Below are 21,291 nucleotides of genomic sequence, written 5' to 3'. Positions count from 1 at the left end.
TTTTAATGTCCCATCTTTTCTAATCTGGGTTTCAGAGGCAGGGCCCACTGGCAGGAGGAGAAAAAAGCACAACCCCGCTCTGACAAGCAGTTCTCCTAGAGCATGACGGGAAACAGAAAATAGCCCACAAACAAGGCAACATGGGGCAGAACCGCAGCCAGTGCCTCCAGCGGCTTGGACTGATTGCACTTCTGGTTTCAACCCTGATCAGCTGGATGGATGGATGGACGAAAATAGAATCCCAGAATGGGCTCTGAGAACTAAATAGAAAGAGAAAGGCCCAGAGGCACAGACAGGACTCCCCCCAAGAGATACAGAGGTTGTGGGGAGAGGAGGAGAAACAGTGAGAGAAGAGAAAAAAGACCCCAAATGGGAAAACCACCAAGGAGGAAGGGCCTAGGAGAGTGGCAAATGATGGAGAGAGCTCATAACTTCCTTCTCAGCCTGTCTGAGGGAGCAGAGAAATTGGATCACGAAAACTGGTGCAAGAAGCTGGAAGACGGGCCGGGAGAAGACAGTGTGTCTGATGACCCAGCCTTAGGCTTGGAATTAGATGATGATTCTCCCCAACACAGCACCGAGGTGAGTGCCCCTCTGACTAGGAAAGAGTGTGTTCTAACATCCCTCCAGGGCAAAGGCTGTATTTTTTTTGTTCTCTTTTCCAACCCTGAGAAAGGATCCTGTCTCCCCAGAGGTCCCATTCACTGAGACGCGTCTGGGCAAACCAGAGGCTTCAACAGCATTTCATAACAGCACGGGCTTTTGGGTAGGAGGAATAATGAAACACCTTATTGGCAAAACAAATATCAAAGTGCAAAAGGACTGCTCAGGCAGAAAATGGAGGGAAATCTCTTCCTTCTGTATCCGACCCACACGCAAAGTCTTTTCCAAATTGGGTGTTCTTTTGGTGTTGAGCTTTTTGGGTGTTTTGTTTTGTTTCGTTTTTGTCTTTTTGTTTCTGTTTAGAGTTTAATATAAGTTGGTTGTTGCATTTTAAGTGAAACGTATGGTCCTATTATTAATATAGAGTAGCTAGTGATTGTGTCCTCAGACCATCAAAAGGGACTCCCCTTCTTCATTCCATTTATCTTCAAAAATAAAGTTTCTTTTTTATTTAAAAAGTAATAAGGGGTGCCTGGGTGGCTCAGTCAGTTAAGCGACTGACTTTTGATTTCAGCTCAGGTCATGATTTCACACTTTGTGAGTTTAAGCCCCACGTCAGGCTCCACACTATGACAGAGTGGAGTCTGCCTGGGATTTTCCCTCTCTCTCCCTCTCTCTCTGCCCCTCCCGTGTGCTTTCCTCTCTCAAAATAAATAAATAAACTTTAAGAAAATTAAGTAATAAATACACACTGTACTGGAACAAAAAACAAAAGAAAAGAGGAACTAACCCTAGTCCCACAACTCACAGAAAATTATTTATATCTTTTTATAATTCTTCCCAGTCCTTTTGTCCCTACATACGTACTCTTCCATTTTTAAATTTCTTTCCTGAAAAACTATCAGAGTACAGCTACTTGCAATTCTTTTTAAAAGGATATAGTAGATGGATGCTATTTTTGGCTGCCGAACATCTGTTTTGCCTTCCTTTGATAACTGTGCCCATATCTTTTGGGTATTACTTTTCCATTGACTATACCTGGTGGGAATGTCACTTGGAATGTCCTGTGTGCCCCTAACCATGAGGAGGGAATCTGACCCAAGTTAGACCAATCAGATGCTGCCTTGCTGAAATTTGAACCTTGACTAAAGTGGGGGGAAAAAAAATGAAAAAGGTTGAAACTCACGCATCACAGTGCAATTTCCAAATAAGACTTTTTCTGTTGTTCTTGCCACTTCTATACCTCAACCCCCTTCTCCAAACTTCTAGTCAATGCTAGGACTAGAAGGGCATGACCCCGTGCCCTTTCAGCAAATTTACTTTTTGCTTCAAGCAAGAAGAATCCATTTCTGCTGTTTGCAACCAAAGAACCCCCTGTGAAAATGTGGCCAAAAAGAGCATAGGAACCAGGATACAAGGAAAAATCTGCCAACTTCCCTGCTATCACTTAGCAAGCATTGCTGTCCTCCCAGGATACCACATCCTTGTACACCAAGTTCCTTTAATTTAGTCACAGAACCAGTCTCTTATGCCAGGATGCTGATACAGTAAATTGGTTGTCCTAAAGGCCCTGATTTTTCACACCTCCATGTAAGCATGCCGCTGGCAATGTGACATTTTAGCACCTCCTCTAAGGAGAGAGAGTCTATTTCTCCATGCTTGAATTAGGCTGGCCTTGAGACTTGCTTTGGCCAATAAAATGCAGCAGAAATGAAGATGGGGACACCTGGGTGGCTCAGTCAGTTAAGTGTCCAACTCCTGATTTTGGCTCAGGTCATGACCTCATGTTGGTGAGTCTGAACCCTGTGTCAGGCTCTACGCTGACAATGTGGAGCCTGCTTGGGTTTCTCTCTCTCTCTCTCTCTCTCTCTCTCTCTGTCCCTCCACCCACTCATGCTCTATCTGTCTCTCAAAATAAATAAATACACATTCAAAAAAAGAAATTAATATGTGCCCATTCTGAGCCTGGGCCCCAAGGCCTTGGGTGCTTCTACTCAACTCTCTTGAATCCCAGTCTGCTCTACAAGAACACATCTAGGATTGTCTGTTCGATTGGAGAACTACATGAATCAGACAAGACATATCCTGACGCCATGCTAGACCAAACAACCCCTGGCTAAACTTCCTGTGACTGCAGATCCAAGGAGTGAGTCCAGCCAAGATCAACTAGGTCCCTCCCATAGCAGCAGGATGACCCAGGTGGCCTGTAGACTTGTGAGAAAAATACATGCAATATTACTGTGTTTAAAAAAAAGAGATGGTGAGAGGTGTCATATTATCTGAACAAAATAATAAGGGAATATGTTATGAAAAACACCATTTAATTACTTATGGGACAAAATACCATCAGTTGAAACTCTCCCAGAAATGCCATAAAATACAGGATAGTCCTGGCTAACATCTCAATTGATTCAGCAGCGTTGATAAGAACATGAGTCCAGAGAGCCTGATTTAAATCCTCATTCTGCCACATACTGGCCATGTGACACTGAGCAAATGTGCCACGGTTTCCTCTACTATAAAAAGATGAAAATAATAGAACCAACCCCAAGGGTTAGATGACATGTAAAGGGTTTAAACAGAAATTACTCCGTATGATGTTAGCCATTATAAATATTATTCTTCCATGACAATTTGCTGTTCAGAGTCAGGAAGCTTGAAAAACATCACAGTCTTTTATTTCCTTCACTCCGTTTGATTATCTTTACATTCTACTGGGAATAGTAGATATTACTTAATATACTACTGATACAGTTGGGCTTGATCCTACCTATTGTTACTTTTTTTCTATTTCTTTTGAATTCCTGCCTCTTCTTTGGATATTGTAAGTACTCAATTTCCTTATTTTTTAAATGTATTTTTACATACATGATTTATAATGTATCTTTTAAATATATCTAATTTGTATACATAATTTATAATCTATATCATACACATAAAATTTCTAGCATACATAGCACCATTCTTTCAGGGGTTACTCTAAAGACTACCGCACACATCCCTAACTTGTTGAAGTCTAACTAAATGAACATGTCACCAGTGGACAATACCAGGAACGTAAACCCCTTTTACCTTGGCTCCTGTCCCCCCCAACTCCCCACACACACCTTATGTTCAGTTATTGGTGTGTATTTGAAGCTCTGGGTAGTGTTGTCCTCCTCCAGGGAGGATTCATATTGGCTTCCATCAGGAACCTAGGTGAAAATCCAACCAGAGATTCTCAGAGGTCCAGCTGTGCTCAGTCTTCCGTCTTTATGAGGACTGGTTTGTTTCTAGTTCTTCTTTACTTCTAGCAAGGGCTTCTTCCTGGGGCTTCCCCACCTCAGCACTATTTTAGACCAGATATTTCTTTGTTGTGGGATTCTACCCACTAGAAGCAAGTAACACTCTTTCAGTCGTGACAACCAAAAACGTCTCCAAACATAGTCTAATGCCCCCTGAAGGAGCAAAAGTGCCCCCATTGAGAGCCATTGTCCTAGGATGTAACCCTACAGGATCCCCACCAAAAGTCCAAGCCCCTGAGACTGTCAAAGTCCACTCACTTCTCTGCCTGTTTGTTGCCTCTCTGGGATGAGGAAGAAAGCTGCTCTCAACAGGTCTCTTACCTCTCCTGGCCCTCCTCTCACAAACCCTGGACCCACACTTTCTCTCTCCCTGAGAGCTCCTCCAGGACCTTTTTACAGGTATTTGTTTGCTTTTCTAGTTCTCAGCCCGAACAGCGTGTCTAAAATGACTTATTTCATCACTGTAGATCTGAAGAATTATAATCAGTTGGAAGCAAAATCTTAAATAATTTCAGTTGAATATAGATACATAGAACTGAATGTTCTCTTCAAAGTTCTTTAGTACAGGCTCACAAAGAAGGAACATGATACAAATGATAAGAGACCTGTTCTTCGAGGAGTTTGGGGCTGGATAATTCTTTGCTTTGGGGCCCAGCCCTGTGCATTATGGGATGGTCAGCAGCACCCCCAGCCTCTGGTATGAACAGTAGAAATACCTGTCCTTAGACAAATTTACTCTCCAATTGGTTTAACAGCACATGCACATTTCAAAAGCTAAAATAAAAAGATTTCAGTTGAGCTGCAAAGTACATGCATATCTTCTCCCTCAAAAAAGCAGGTAGTAGAAAACTGGGGAAGAACATGTTTATTACAAACTCAGTTCAATCCCCTCCTTTTTACCAGCTGTGTGACCTTAGCCAAGTCGAAGTTCAGGGCATTCTACAAAATGAGACTGTGGGATTAGACAATCCATCATTGCACTCACTTCCAGCCCTGACAGATGAGAAGTCTATTAGATATCAGGTTTGTGATCATTTAGAACACCAAATACAGCCAAAGGGACGTAACATGTTGATGAGAAATCGGTCATATCTGATTGATCTATTTCATTTCAAATGAGGTTCCTAATTGAGGAAACTCATCAGACCTGGACTTTCTGGCTTCCAGATACATCTGAAAAAAAGACATCAAAATGTCCCTCTGGGGAAACTGGACAAGTGTGGCCTGGTGAAGGCACAGCTCGGGCAGTTTGTAGCTAGATGATTTCCAAGACCCTAAGAGTTCTGATTGGCACATGGCTGGAGGTCTCCCAAGGCTGCCTCTGATGTCGTAACCCCAGGCAACACCAGCCTCTTCAGGCCTGTTGCTGCTCTGTATCAATGATTTGGATGACAATCAAGAAAGCATCTCATCAAGTGTATGGGTGTTTTGAAGATGGACTTCACAGGTAAGGTGAACTCAAAATCAGGTTTGTCTTACTCCTTTGAATGCCACCTTCCTCCTAAAGACGAAGCATCACTGTGGTTTTCTTCTCCATTTGCATCTGCCTCTGAGTCTCTTCACCCTAAAGCCTGAATTGTCGCCTGCACCCCCTGGACCCTGTGGCTCACAGAACTCTGCTCTGCATTTTATAGAGCAGAAAACAACTTCAAATTATAAATCAGGCACTAAACCCTAGAAATATATTTTCCTTTCCCTGCCACAGAGAATGCCTCCTGACTTTGGGGCTCCTCCCTGTGGTTCGGCAGTCTACAGAGTCACTCAGGCTTCTCCCCGCCCCCGCACGAGGTTCTTGGGTCCCTGACAACTTCTTGTCTTGTCTGCAATTGGATAATCAAAATGCTGTCTTAGTTTACTATACAAGTATGTTCCCAGGTCCACTGACCTTATCCTTAGCCATCCAGTGCCTGCCTAGGGTGGGGATGGGGTGGGGTGGGGGTAGGAGGGGGCTTGCCTTCTTCAACTGAAAGGCCTACAAAGGCATCATCCTTTCTACCCAAGAGATAAATTTTGCCTTTAACATGTGGTAGACTTTAAAGGTTCTTTGCAGCCAGGATTCTATAATTCTGTGGCTTCACTTGATTTCTTTTCAAATGGCTAAATGTTTAAGAAACAAGGAGCACTAGCCACCCCCACAGTCAAGGACAGGAGGGCTAGAGTTCATAGGTTGTGTGAATCAAAGTTTCCTAGAACACAATGATGACTGTCACGCATTTGCAAATCTCCTTTCTTTGTGCATTTGTACAAACCCAAATATATGCTCATCCCCATTCAATAAACACAAGCTTAAAATCCAGTAGAAGCATGAAGCAGTGACAGAGGATGAAAGAGAGTAAAAATGATTTAGAGGGGGAAAAAATATACAAGCACTGATCTACAGCCCAAGGAAATGAAATGTCCACGCCAGAAAAAGGAGTGGACTAAATGAGATTCAGGATTTGGGTCCCGAAATACCACCCTCCCGCTTCCCTCCCTGTTTGGTGCTGGTGGGGAGCAGTGTGCTGCCAGCAGATATTTGCATGCTCTAAGTGTTCCGCTGGGGAAGTGGGAGATATCGAGACAGATGGCTCTAGTAAGTGTGGGCGAGTCTGACGTCAAGTTTATGAGCCAAATGGCGTTTTCCGAGTTCCCCCTCTCCAAATCCCATCCATAACAGACCCAGTAACTCAAGCCATGTCCCACCTTTGAAGCCCCCCCCCCGCCCCGGACCCCCATCACTGCCATCTTCCTTTCCTTTAATAATAATCAATGACTCTTGGAGGTTAAGAATGGGCTGCCCGGTGAGGCACTGTGACTTTGACAGGTGTCACTCCCAGAAGGCCACCAGGGGTCTTCTCTCTGTAGGCCACAGACCCTTCATTCCTCCACTTACTCATCCGGCACTCATCAATACCTACCGTGTGCCAGGCACTGTGTTTTGCACTAGGGAAACCAGCATCGTTCTAGAGAAAAAAGATAATAACTATATAAATAAAATTGAGGAGTCTGGCTCCTGGCTAAAAAAGTGTCTGTGATTTTTCAGAACCAACCACAGGCAATTACAACAGCCCTACCTGGCAGGCCTCATGGAGGAAAGCTGTCCTCCTCACACCTGCCTGGGTACAGCCAACACCACCGGGCAGCCTCTGAAAGGAGACGTAGTCAAGGACTCTGGCTGCTCTGGCCATACTCTGTATATTTGCTTTCCTAGCTACGCATCTTCATTCCTAGGTCTCTTTATCCAAGGTCTTCAGGTACTTCTGCCACGCCTTCCTCATGGGGGGGAGAAAAGGGAAAAGCCTGAAGACAAGTTTTTCTACTCTGACACAGTACCCAGGAGTTTTCTACTCCTCCCCCTCCCCCTCAGCATCCCTCTTCTTCCACCAGCATTCATAAAACTGCAAGAACCTTTTGTTAAGGGCTCCCTCCAGGACCAGACCACCTCCCCATCAGTGTCGATTCAGCCGACCCTCCACCAGGACACCATTCCATGGGGGGAGTGGATTAAGGGGGGGCAGCACCTGCTCTGGCTTAGCTTCTTGCAGATGCCATCTCTAAGGCTTCACTGTTGCTTTCATTTTGGTTCTTTGATGCTTTAATCAGCTGTTCCTATATGTGGCAGTTTAGCACTCCCTCCTTAGGCTGAGCCCCTGACAAAAATCAATAAATAAAATAATTACATAGAATATAATAAAATATCAGATAGAATTTTTGGTGTTTTCTCAAGATTTCGGCCAAAGTGCCAAACTGTGAACAATGGATGATAAAGAAAACCCACTCCACTCCCCCAGCAAATTCTAATGAATGGTATAAAGGTATAGACCAGCCATTCAGGATTTTCTAAGAGGAAGCTAAAACCAGTCTTTGGTCCTGTGACCCACAGTCCACTTGTTTTCCCCAAACTGGGTGTATGAGGGGAACCTAGAGATTAAGGAATAGAGCTGCAGGTAGGTAGTGAGGGAGCTCTCTGGTCCCCAGAGCTGCCGTGGCACCAGAACAGAGCATGATAACAGAGTGTGGGGGGAGCTCTCAAGTATCCCCGTGCCCAGGGAAAAAGTGCAAAAGAGAGGCTGGCTGCCTTGGGGGTGGCCTGGACTTCTGGAGTGCCACAGGGCAAGGTGCCTAATGCTTCTGGTGGGCAGAGTGGACACCATGGAAAGCCTTCTGGTCCAAGTTGTCTCGAGAGGACGGCCCAGAGGAGTGCCCACCCCAGCAGACAGAGGTGGTGTGAGGTAAATCGTTGAGAAGGGACTGAAGGGATGGGAATTCCTGAGAGGGGAACGGGAGAACATCCTCTGGGGTAAGAATGGCAGGAGGGAGGCCACCAGTGGAGTCTTGTCCCAAGAAAGAAACAACAGCTGCTTATCCACCTTGACATCAGACCCTTGACCATCAAGGAAGAACTACAAATGGTACCAGCTACCTAAAAAGATCTTCTTGTGCCTGTCATTCCTCTCTCGGTCTGACTCTGAAAATGATAGTGGGAGTCCAGTGTGGAGTAGAAAAAGGTGAAAAATGGAAGATTAAGACCCTGACCACTTTTTCTTCTGGCCTCTGTACACTGGGACACTGGTCAACAGGGCCTTAAGTCAAACTTCAGCCTCAAAGAATGGAAGACACCTTAAACTGGACAAGGAACTGAAGTTTTGACATTAAATTGGACTGGACTATTTCATATCTAAAAACAAGATGATCTTAATACTCAAAATTCACCATAAAAGCCATGGGATTTGCTTGTAATATCATCCTTGGCAAATCCTTCCCAAGCAGGTTTGAAGCTGTGGTAGGTGAAAAATAAAGTTATTTCCTCATCTTATCTTACCAAATATAGCTTGTTCCAATGCCAGTTAGAGAAGCAAAAAAAGAAACTGAGAGAGAGACAAACAGGGATGAAATCTGCTTTAGAAATTGCCACCTGGGAAGGCTGAGGAAGCAACGGGTAGTGAGAGAAGGAGCCATCTCTGGCAAGAGGGCGAGAGATCAACCCAGGCCAAGGGAAGGTCATGTGCAAAAGGCAGAAAAGAGGAAGCAGCTGAACTAAGACAGCAGAAGCAGGGCGGAGCCTGAAGTTGATGTTGGAATCAGACTGTTCGAGGTAGTCCACCATAGAGTTTGGTTCAACTCCCAAAGCGTTCCAATGTACATGTTAAGATCACTTGTGCTGCTGTTTGGAGAAAGAATGAGAGCAGAAGTCAAAGTCCAGTCCTATTAGAAGGGCATGATGCACTTCTTGGAAAAGGCACAATACATTCCCAGTGGTTGATTTTCTCAAGTTTACAGACTTTGGAAAATCAGAAAGACTGACGGCCATGGGTACTTCATGTGGCAATCTACTGGAATTTAGCAACAAAAACAGCAACAACAGCAGAACAGAGAGGACAGCATTCTCATAAGGAACTGGCATGTGCGGTGAGGGCTATGTAACACATTCCATCCATATATGTCCACATATTTCCTTCTTACCCACTGGGAAGCATGTGTTCCAGGAACAATAATTCTCTCACCTCTTCTGCCTCTCTATACATAGAGCTCCCGATCTCTTCTTTGACAGGATTCCAATGTGAGAATGCACTCTTGGGTTCTTTGTGAGCCAAAATTCAATGTAAGGATTTTTTGTGCAACCTGCCACAAAGAGAAGAATGAGATTTTTCTTTCAACGGTTTAGAAAACAGGCACACAAAAATAAATTAATTAAAACACACACACACACACACACACACACACACACACACCACCAATTATCAAAGAGGCTTTTGGGGAGTGTGGATGGCTCAGTCAGACTTTGGCTCCAACTCTATCCAACTTCAGCTCAGGTCATGATCTCACAGTTTGTGAGCTCAGTCTCTGCATTGGGCTTTGTGCTGACAGCTCAGAGCCTCGAGCTTTCTTCAAATTCTGTGTCTCCCTTTCTCTCTGCCCTTCCCCCACTTGTGTTCTGTCTCTCTCGCTCTAAAAATTTTTCAAGAGGGTTTTGATTCTTTGTCTCACCAACAGTTAGGCTGAGCAACCCACCTCCGGCCTGACCCTATAGGACAGCTAACCCACGCAGACCTACTGCCAGCCCATGAAGATAAGCAGCAAACATCTCCTCGTGTTTAAGGTTCCTTAAAGGTTCCTCCTCATGTTCCATTTCTCTGGAAGCCCCACCTGCTCACATGCATGCCCACCTACCTGTAGTAGCGACTATGAATTGAGCCCTTGTTCTGCACCAGGCACCATGCTAAGCACTTAACATCTATTATAATAATCCGTCATCCAGCAAAAACTCTTTAAGATGAGAACTATTATTACATATCCCTATTTTATAGCTAAAGAAACTGAAGCGTGGAGACTTTCAGCAACATAATCAAGGTCAACCAGATGTCATTGATGTCATCGATGTTTCCACTCTAAATCTATCAGCCTCTGGTGCTAAACTTTTGGGTTCGATACCCTCACCTTGACTCTCTCTACACCTTCACCCCTGCCCACCAGATGGGATGTTTGCCTGTGTCCTCTCTAGCTCATGGGCCTTGTCTGTCAGCTTCAAGCACCAGCTTGGCCCTTTGCCTCACCACCCATCATTATCTCCCATGGTGGGCTCAGGCCCTAAACCACCATTCTGTTTCCAAGTAGGAGCTAATGGGATTAAGACAGACAGGGGTGTGCTAGATCTACTTAGAGCACTATATGCGAACAGGTCATGTACAGTACCTCTCTATTATACATTTAATGACATCATGTTACTAGTTTGAAATAGCCACAAAGGAGAGAGCCAAAGCATAGGAGACTGTTAAAAACTGAGAACAAACTGAGGGTTGATAGGGGGTGGGAGGGAGAGGAGGGTGGGTGATGGGTATTGAGGAGGGAACCTTTTGGGATGAGCACTGGGTGTTGTATGGAAACCAATTTGACAATAAATTTCATATATTGAAATAAATAAATAAATAAATAACCATATTTCACTTTAAAAAAAAAAAAGAAAGAAATAGCCACAAAGGGACTATTTACACTATAGAAATTGGCAAACACCACACGTCAGGGCTTTGCTGAAGGGAAAGCCACGTTTACCAGTACACCACTTAGGACACACAATAGGGATAATAACAAAACCATCTTTCAGACAGTCATTTCTTCATAACCCTTGATGAACAAATCATTCGTGATTCCCAGGACCCCATCAAAAGAAGTTCAGCTGAAATTGTACATGTTGGAGCCAGTTCTCCTTGTCCAGAATGCAAATATCCTTCCTCAACCTGTGCTGCTTTCCTTGCTACATTAAGAGAAACAGGCTAGGAAACTTTTTCATGCTTTCCTACATTCTGTTGAGCTTGCAGTCTTGCTTAAAAGAGGGAGCCAATCTCAGGTGCCGAACCTCAAATTGCTTATTGGAACAGCTGCTGCTTTCAGCTGAGCAAGCAAGACATTCAAGGGTGGCGCTTTCTGGCTCTGATGCTTCAGCCAGTTAAAAATTAGTGTTAGGGATAGCAAATAAGAAACAAAAGAAGAATCGGCTGGTGGTTTGATAAGACCCGCAGCCAGAAGCCTCCTTTCCACTTTTAAATGTGGTATAAGGTGAAGGAAATAAGAAAGACCCACATCTGGGCCTTGGCTGCTCCACTTGCTACATATTCTGATGAGACAAAAAGGTAAAAGAGAAGGAAAAGGTGTAACGAATATAAGGGAGCAATCTCAGGTCCGAAGGAGAAAAGACTCCGCTGTGATGATTTTAGTACAACACTCACTCACTTGTATTTTCAATATTCTCTGGACACCCATCATGTGCCATGAGATATGCTAGATATAGTTGTGACCAACAGAGACTCGGTTCCTGCCCTCATGGAGCTTACAATCTAGTGGCAAATAGAAACATTAAATGTGTAGTAGAAAAAGCTGTGATGTTTCTTTGTTATGATAAAGAAAATAAATGGGCCATGGGAACATAACAGGGAAGAACCATGGCTGACCTAGTCTGGGGACCAGAAAATAAAGTCCTGCTCACAGAGCAAAAAGGCAAACTAGCAGGAACCCAGAACAGATAGGTTGAGAGCATGACCAGAACTCATCATTCCTGCAAGCATCTCATAAGTGCACTAGAGAGGGCCAGCCAGACACTATGGGTTTGGAAGTCAGATTCCTGGGTTCAAATCTGGTTCTATTAACTGACAAGCTGAGCAAGTTACTTAACCTTGGGGAGCTCAGCGCCTTAGACGTGTATAGGGACAGTAATGCTTACCTTCCAGGCCTGCTATTTGAATTAAATTAGTGTGGGGAATAGGACTCAGCATGGTACATGGCCTATGGCAGGTGCTCAAGAAATGATAGCTATATAAAGATTAATCAATGAGAATTGTATTTAAAAAAATAAGGATCTCTTAAACTGCACACACACAGGCCACTTGGTAAGTGCCAAAATATCTATCAGCAAAAAGATTTAATGAGGCTTAGCAGTCCTGTCCTGTGCAGTAACTTGAGAGTTTGCACAGCAAGAGCCTTCAAAAGTGCTTGCATTAAACACACCCAGAGTAGTCAGCATCTGTTTGCACCAGCAGCGAGAACAGGTACTATCCTCTCCAACCTACCTTGTCTTGTTTTACCCAAAATGTAGTTTCCACCTGCAGTGACTCTATTCCCAGATTTTCCCAGATGAGTTTCCATTTCATTCTTTTCAATAAATAGCATTCAGATAAATGGGATTGCATGCATTTACCTTTGCAAACCTTCCTTTTAAACAAATTCATGAATCAGAAAAATAAAATCCATTGTCTAATGATATGTTGCCAACTTTATATTAGCAAAAATATGGTCATTACAGAGACTTCTATAAACCTGAAAGTTTGGGTTGCAACAGATCAATTTGATCACTACCAGTAGCTTCCTTGATATATGCTGTCTTGTTTTTCATTTCTCTGGTGATGTATGTACATTTTTAAAGTCTGCAATACTTTTATTTGCTGTATATGTGATGGGGACGATAGGCTGCAATGTGTTGTCTCCTTTGAACCTTCGCTTACCTTTAACATAAATTATCAAAGAAAGCAACAAAATGCAAGTTGATTGGTCTCCCCACTTTAATTTAGTAAGACAGGTCATAATGGCTTTGTTCCTTGGCCAGACATGCCAGGGAGCTGTTTTCACATATTAATGTGACATGACTTGGAAGATCATAATAATTATGACAAGATAAAGGAAATTAGTTAAAACTTAATTAAAACCACATGGATAACAAAAAAGAGCACTGTATGTTTAGTAATGTGAATTCTTTGTTGCTGGATTGGCAAAAAAAGGAAGACGATGCTTTGCAGTGGACACAAGGGCTCCGAGTCAATAAAGAGCGTTTCACTCTGGTCTGAAATGATCAGATCAAAATCAGAATCAAAAGGAAATGAAATGGGTGATTCTGCTACCTGTCATCACCCTTCAAGCCACCAGGATGGAGTAAGAGGAAAAGAGTGGAATTTCCATCAACGCAGAGATTGGAAGTCCTTAGTCAGTGGTGACAACATTTAAATGGACTTATTAAAAAGCTGGTTCTCTAGGGTGCCTGGGTGGTTCAGTTAGTTACATGTCCAACTCTTGATCTCAGCACAGGTCCTGATCTCAGGGTCCTGAGTTCAGGCCCCAGGCTGGGCTCTGTGTTGTGTGTGAAGCCCACTTAAAGAAAAAAAAAACAACAACAACTGATTCTCAGGATCTAATCCCAGCAGACATTCTGATTTGATGAGTCTGAGTCTGGCATGGCAGTCTTGAAATATTCATTTTTAGCTAACACATTTTAGTCTTAAAGTCATTTTTCATAAAAAACATATTTGGTTACAATAAACAATGTGGGGAGGTACTTTGAGATTATGTAAATACCTGTTCCTCATTAAACTTTTTATCATCCATGTGGATGATTTCGCATCCATGTGGATGAGCCTTGTCTGAAACAGTGATCATACTCATGGTTGCAAAATGGTGGTTTTCTAACTTCTACATTTTTATTAGTTGGCATTTATTTCCTTCTTCTATATCTAAAAGTTGGGATATGTAATTTCTTCCTTGTTCCTTTCTCTATATATTTATGGGGATTTTACTGTAAGCGTTCTCCCATTGATAATTGATATTGATGTCATTCAACAGATGACCAGTTGATCACTATCCTTGACTTTTAATGATCACCTTGTCCCATGTTTGACCAGAGGTAGCTTTCAGAGCTGGATCCTGAAACCTTGTAAGCATTTCCTTGTTTTCTGGGCAACAACATGCTCCAGGATCATCTGAATCTTCCTTAGAATCAGACTTTCTCTAAGGAGGCCTCACTCCTCTTCATGAAGGTCAGTATTTGAAAAGAAACTGCTGCATTGAGAAGGACCCAGAATCACTGCTATGGCGTTCCTGCCAAAAATGCATATCCTAAATCAAATCATGAGGTAACATCAGACAAACCAAAATTGATGTGTGTTCCACCAAATAAGGAACCTGTGCTCTTCAAACATATCAATGTCCAGAGAAGCAGAAAAAGGCTGAGGAAATGTTGCACGTGAATGAAGATAAAGAGTCACAGAAACCTAATGTAATGCATGAATTGTATAGATCTTGATTGGAATCTTTAAAAATTCCACATGAATAATTTGGGGGACAATAGGTGAAATTAGAATTAAGACTTTAGACTAATAATAAATAATATTGTCATAACACTAAATTTTCCCTTCTCTCCATCACAATTCTCTCCAGTGCACTCACCAGCTGGCCAGCCAGCATGGGAATGTCTCTCTTCCTGGCCTCCTCCCCCTTCCCATTCAGGCCTTTCCATCCTCCTTATCACCTCCCACAATTGGAAGGACAGAACATGAAGTTCAAAGCTCTAAACAGAGCTGTTTTGACAATCACGGTCATAATTAGGTCTTGTCCACCTAACTGACATGCTTCATCCCGGTCCAGTTTCTGGAATAATCCTGAGCCCTCTGGACCTTTGAGCACATGAGATATGGTGCTTGAAGGCAATCATCAGGATATAAATGCTTATCTTTACTATTTGAGTTTAATAAGTTCTTTGTTATGTCTGGGGGTGTAGAAAACTTATAAAAAGGTAAAGATAATAATATATCATTTGCTGTTCATCGACACTAGGGGACACAGAAGAATCAGTGTAGAAAGACATAATGTGGGTCCGAAAAAACTAGAATATGAGTCCTGCCTCCTCTACTTTTCAACCTTGTATGTTAAATAAGTCACTTACCCTTTCCAAGCATCTGTTTCCTCAGCCCAAAACTGGAATAGCAAAATCTCCATCATCAGGTAGCTCTTCAAATTAAACATAATAATGATGTAGGGTTGTGATTTTCAAACTTAAATGTGTATGTGAATTTCCTTGGGATTCTTGTTCCAATGTAGCTTCTGACTCGGTAAGTCCAGGGCAGGGCCTGAGATGCAGCATTTTGACAAAGCTCCCAGGCAATCCTGAAGCCGCTGGTCCCTGGACCACACTTGAGAGTAGCAAGAATTTAGGACACTGAGGAGAATGGCTAATGCAAAGCACATTCCATGCAAGTTTGTTTTTCTCTCTCTCCTCTACCCTACCACTTATGCATTTTTGAAAGAAGTTGCTAAGAAAAACCAATCAAAAGAGGACCAAAAAATAGTCTAAGAAATTCACAGCTCTCCACTAGAGGTTGATTAGGGTCAAAAGAAGATATATTTAAACCTAATTAAGATAAAGGATTCCTCGTTAGGCTGAGAGAAACTCTAAGACTAAAAGCTCTGAGGACACATTGACTTCTGTCAGATTCCTGTCAGAAAAATGTTCCTTCAAGGAAGCGCACTGACAGCCTTCAAGAGTGATAGTCCTGACTGTAATTCTGAAGACATTTTTAATATTATAAAACTCAGGAAATCATAATAATACCTTATACCGATCAATTGTTTTAGACTTCACAAGCCCTTTTGGTTGTGTGAATGCATCCCAGCCCTCACTTCTTAAACTTTCATCAAATTGGAGGTTATGCTCTCCTTTGGCATAGGAGCTATGCCTTCTTCATGTATGTATCCCCAACATTTAGCAAAAGCCTGGCATCTAGCAGGTATTTGACAAATACTTATTAGAAAAGAGATTTTTCCCCTGGTGTCCTAATACATAATATTGCATTTCATTGAATCTAAGTGTCCATCAATTATACAATACTAGTTTATGTATCTCTAAGGGGGGAAATGCTACCATTTAAAGCTTGTGTGCCATTGATTGGAAGATACCACTCAATTTCAGAGATATTAAAATGGGGGGGGGGGGGGACATGCACTTCAGAATCGAGAAATTGTAGTAGCTTTGCTCTCCTATGGAGTCACCCACACAGTGCAGACAGAAAATGGTTAATAGCAAAACTTTAGGGTTGCTGAAGATAACTTGAGGGAGGAAAAGAAACAAATAAGGACAGGGAGATGTTTCTTTATAACAGAGAATATCATAGATTCAGCAACTTGGGGGCAGGTGGCAACCTTTCTCAGATTGTAATCAAGTTGGCAGCCATCTTCCCTCAGAAAAAGCATTGGTGGACTCCTGGCTTCACAGCAAAAAGCATGGACCAAGTGAAGGGCAAAATCCATAAGACACTGCTCAGAGGTTGCGACATTGTGATTTAAAAGAAAAATAGGGGCGCCTGGGTGGCGCAGTCGGTTAAGCGTCCGACTTCAGCCAGGTCACGATCTCGCGGTCCGTGAGTTCGAGCCCCGCGTCAGGCTCTGGGCTGATGGCTCGGAGCCTGGAGCCTGTTTCTCATTCTGTGTCTCCCTCTCTCTCTGCCCCTCCCCCGTTCATGCTCTGTCTCTCTCTGTCCCAAAAAATAAATAAAAAACATTGAAAAAAAAATTTTTTTTTAAATAAAAAAAAAAATAAAATAAAAAAATAAAAGAAAAATATACATGTGGTCATTCAGATGACCAAAACACATTTGTCATATATATTTAGTCTTTGTCTACAGTTTCATAGACTCACAGTTCCAAAACCCTTGGAATTTCCTCAGTGTGGAGAGTGATAAAGGTGTCTCTTGTTGTGTTAATAAGATGACTTTTGGACCCCACCCTGGTTGACAAGGGAGCCAACCATGTGACTAGAGGGTTAACTCTCAGTCCCACCTCCCCATCCCTCACACCTCACCTCTGTTGGAGAAGACCCAGACTATGAATCAATCGCCAATGGCCATTGATTTAATCACCCATGAGTATGTAGTAGAGCCTCCATAAAAACCCAAGAGGACAGATTCAGAGAACTTCCAGGTTGGTGAACACATGGAGATGTGCAAAGAGTGGCATACTCAGAGAGGTCATGGGAACTCCTTGCCCCGTACCCTGCCTTATGCATCCTTTCCATCTAGCTATTCCTGCATTACATCCTTCTATAATAAACCAGTGATTTAGTAAGTAAAATGTTTCTTTGAGTTCTGTGAGCCACTCTGGCAAATTAGCTGAACCTGAGGAGTGGGTCATAGGAACCTCTGATTTATAGCCAGTCGGCAGAAGTACAGGTAACAACTTGGGCTTGCAACTAGTGTCTGAAGTCCAAAAAAGGAGGTCATAGGAAACTCCAAATTGTAGCAGTCGGTCAGAAGCACAGGTAAGAACCTGGGCTTGCAATTGGCATCTGAAGTTGGCAGGGGGCTGGGGGCAGTCTTGTAGGACTGAACCCTTAACCTGTGGAATCTGATGCTGTCTCTGGGTAGATAATTGAGTTGCATTGTAGGACACCAGCTGGAATCCAAGAAGTGCTTGGTGTTGTATGGAAAGACCCCCTACACATGTACACATGTGGAAATTCGGTCCAAGAACCTAATTCAGAAGTGACTTGTCCTTTAACAGAAAGCATCCTGAAGGAGAAGAAAGGGGAGGAGGAGAAGGGCAGGAGGGGAAGGGGCAGGGAAGGGATCTCATTGCTGTCTCACCACACGGACCTACGTAGTAGCTATCAGAGGAACCCAGAGCTATAGAATTCAGCAAGTAAGGATGTTTGGAGCCATTGCGGAGAAAGAGATGAAGAACTCAACCACTGGTGTGAAAACCTCGATTCAGAGCACACTCCTTTCTGCTCTGGGTCGGGGAACCATTTCTTGTGCGGTCAAATGAGCCTCTCTCAACAGGTGATCATGTTGAATGCCAGACTCTAGGGCCCAGTAAGACAAACAAAGAAATCCAAGTGATCCCTGTATGAGGTTATCCCTACCTGGGTGAGCGCCACATCACCACAACTCAAAGTGACGCCAACACCCCATGCCGCTCTGCAGCTGCCTTTGTTTGAGTTGAAAGGACACCTGTTGAGGTTCCCTCTCTAGTAATGACCTTGGGCAGGTGACTCTGGGCTTCCATTTCCTCCTCTATAAAATGGCAAGAGTACCAGTCCTCTCCTCACCCTGAGGTGAGGATGATATAAGTTAATTCATGAGAAGCTTTGGAACAGTGCCTGGCACAAGACGATCACTCAACGAATGGCAGTTATTCTTACCATTATTGTCTGACGTACAATTGCTCATTAACTGACACAATGACATGACTTAGTGCTGGGTTAGTGAACACGCAACAAGTAGCACAGGCCACCAGTGCTCCCAAATTCCTAGCAGAGGAAAAAAAAAAAAGTTGAACTTGCATAAACAACAGAGAAATGGGAAAAAAATCACAACAGTTAGAAAGAATCAACTGCAGGAAACCGGGAGCCTGGCCTTCCGAGAACCATGACTAGGCCACTTCTCACGAAGGAACCTTGCAGCTACAACAGCTCAGGGACCAAAGGGATGGTGGCCCAACCCATGGGCTGCAGCTCTGTATCTCTCTTTGGGATGCAGATCGTGCACTGTGTAATCTGTCTTGTGCACAAAAACATTAACCTCTGGAATCAAATGTGTCTGTTAATAAACCAACATGCCGTTCACACTCGTCAGCCCCCCACCCAGCGCCCCCACCCCCGACCCCCGGAGCCGCACTGCAGGCACATCTCATTTGTCAGCTGGTTCAACTGCTTAGGCACGACATGATTTGGAAATGTGAAAGATCCCAAATTATCTTATCCTGAGGTGACAAATCAAGTACAGTGCCCACAAGCCCAGACAGTTTACATGCCAAGTAAACAAAACGCCACCGAAGCGAGAGTATCAATCTCCTAACAGTTTAGGAAAAACAAGTTTATTTCTTATCTGAAAGATTAATGAACCAGGTTGGAACCTCACCTCTAATTGTGGCTGAACAGAAATTAGGTGCTGTTTTTAATCTATTCTGCAGTAACATAATAATGTCATGTCACAAAAGTTCATAAAGAAAGGGTCTACACTTATCTTTGGAATTATTTAAAGTACCCAGAGACTAGCCATTAATGTAAAAATTTTACATTTCCCTCAGCTACACTGCTGGTTGTTTTTTTTAAATTAGGTCTAGAGAAACTGATAAAATATCTTCTTACTAAATAAGACTTTGTTTTCCTACTATAGACATAACTATAAAGAATATATATTTATATAGCATATTACTGGTATATTTTTAACAGCTATTGATACTGTATTTCTTGCTGACACTTTGCTGAGTGTGTTTGTCCCTAGGTTTATATCCTCCACTCGATCCACCTTGCTTCTGGAGCTGAGCTGAGACACAGACCCTGGAAAATCTGGACAAGCGAGGAGGAAATGGAAGAAGGGGAAGAAGGACAGAGGACTCGGCTGCTTTTAGGAGAGATAACCACCAGAGCCGACTGAATGCTTTTGGAGGCTCAATCGCAAAGGACAACACCTTTTCTATCTTAAAATTCTATCAAAAACAGTTGTATATTTTTTAATGAAACTTCACCTGGTTAGAGCTTTTTTCCACATGAAATGCATAATGTATTTTTCCTCCATGTTCCATCAACAAGATCCTGAGTAAGTACCAGGGAAAGATTCATCCGGAGGAAAAATCAATTTGATTAGAGAAGCAACAGACAGTAATGTATACAGAAGAGGCAACACCAACATTTCCTAGTAAATCCCCAACTGGGGAGGTAGGCTGGAGTCTTGGGCCATGACTACACTTCTGATTTGAGCAATGGAATTTGGATACAAGATCAAATTGGATTGTCTGTGTTATATTCATGTGTAAACTGATTTGAAAGGAAAATCATCATGAACCAACACAGAAGTTCAGCCATTAGTCTAGGTGATGAACTGTTCTCACTTAATAGCCCAAGAAATTCTAAACTAGGCTCATCTAAGTGAAATAATCTTCTAGCGTGTGTGTGTGTGTGTGTGTGTGTTTATTTTTCAATTGAGATATCATTCCACGTCTGAATTATCCAAGCCATGCATAGTCAACAGTTGTCAAACGTTGAGATATATTGATATGTAAAATAGACTTTTTTACTAAGGGGTGGATGATCAAATAACTGCAGGAAACCCTAATTTTAGAAGGAATTAAAAAACTATGGAGGAAGGAAGAAGCCCAGAATATATAATTTCCTTTGTGACCACCTTACTTCTTGTACCAAAGAAAGTTACAACAAGTGCATGGAAACTGCACATCAAAGATTTCTGACTGCCGCCTGAAGCTTCTGTCATTCTGGGGTGTAGCTATCTGGAACACTCTAGTCAAGCCTTTCTCAGTCTTGTGCTTGTTGGTAGGGGACACAAGTCTGATTCTGCTTCTGAGAGCAGAGGAAAGCATTGAAGAACTGAACTGTCTTTGTCCATGGCTCTGAAATATGCCCAGCAACTAGAAAGCCTTAAGAGAAATCCACAAGAGTGAGCATCTTTCTTTCTTCTCACCAATAATATCAAACCAAAAGAATGTATTCATCCCTCACCAATAAGGACAATAAAGAATTGTATGTAAGATCTATATAAAGGCACTAGAATAAGTGCCTCCCTAAAAGAATAAGAAGGCAGCACACAGCTTAATGGGGAAGGAAGATCTGGAAGCAAGTAATTAGGTATACTGAGTGTTCCTCTCAGATAAATGAAAAGTGCTATGTGACATGAAAAAGGGATCCAAACCTCTATACAGAAGTCATGGAAGTCTTCATGAAAATGTGTCATTCAACTTGGGTTGTAAATGACAAGCAGGAACTGGTCATTGGAGAAGCAAGGAAAGAGCATTCTAGCATAAAGAAACAGCATCACAAAGGCACTGAGACATTCAAGTGCAGAATGTACACTCCATATCTCTGAACAGCAAGCAGTATGGGAGCACAAATAGAAGATGAAACCAGAAAAGTAGAAGACAGGTTCCCAAAATCTTATTTACCATGGTAAAGAGTATGGAGCTATCCTGGGGATGAAGTGGAAAGCCAATGGAAATTTTAAATAAGGGGAGTAATAAAATGAGATTGCATTGCTGGGGGCTATGTAGAGAATGCAAGAAAGGGGAAAACACTTATTGAAGCTTTTGTAATTTTCTAAGTAGGAGATGATGCCGGCCTGATTTGAAGTATTAACAGCAGGAAGAAACAGAAGCAAATCAGAAA

The sequence above is a fragment of the Neofelis nebulosa genome, chromosome 3 (genome assembly GCF_028018385.1).
Source record: "Neofelis nebulosa isolate mNeoNeb1 chromosome 3, mNeoNeb1.pri, whole genome shotgun sequence".
Lineage (NCBI taxonomy): Eukaryota > Metazoa > Chordata > Mammalia > Carnivora > Felidae > Neofelis > Neofelis nebulosa.
The sequence above is the reverse complement of the archived record's forward strand: the minus strand, read 5'-3'. Positions refer to the sequence as shown.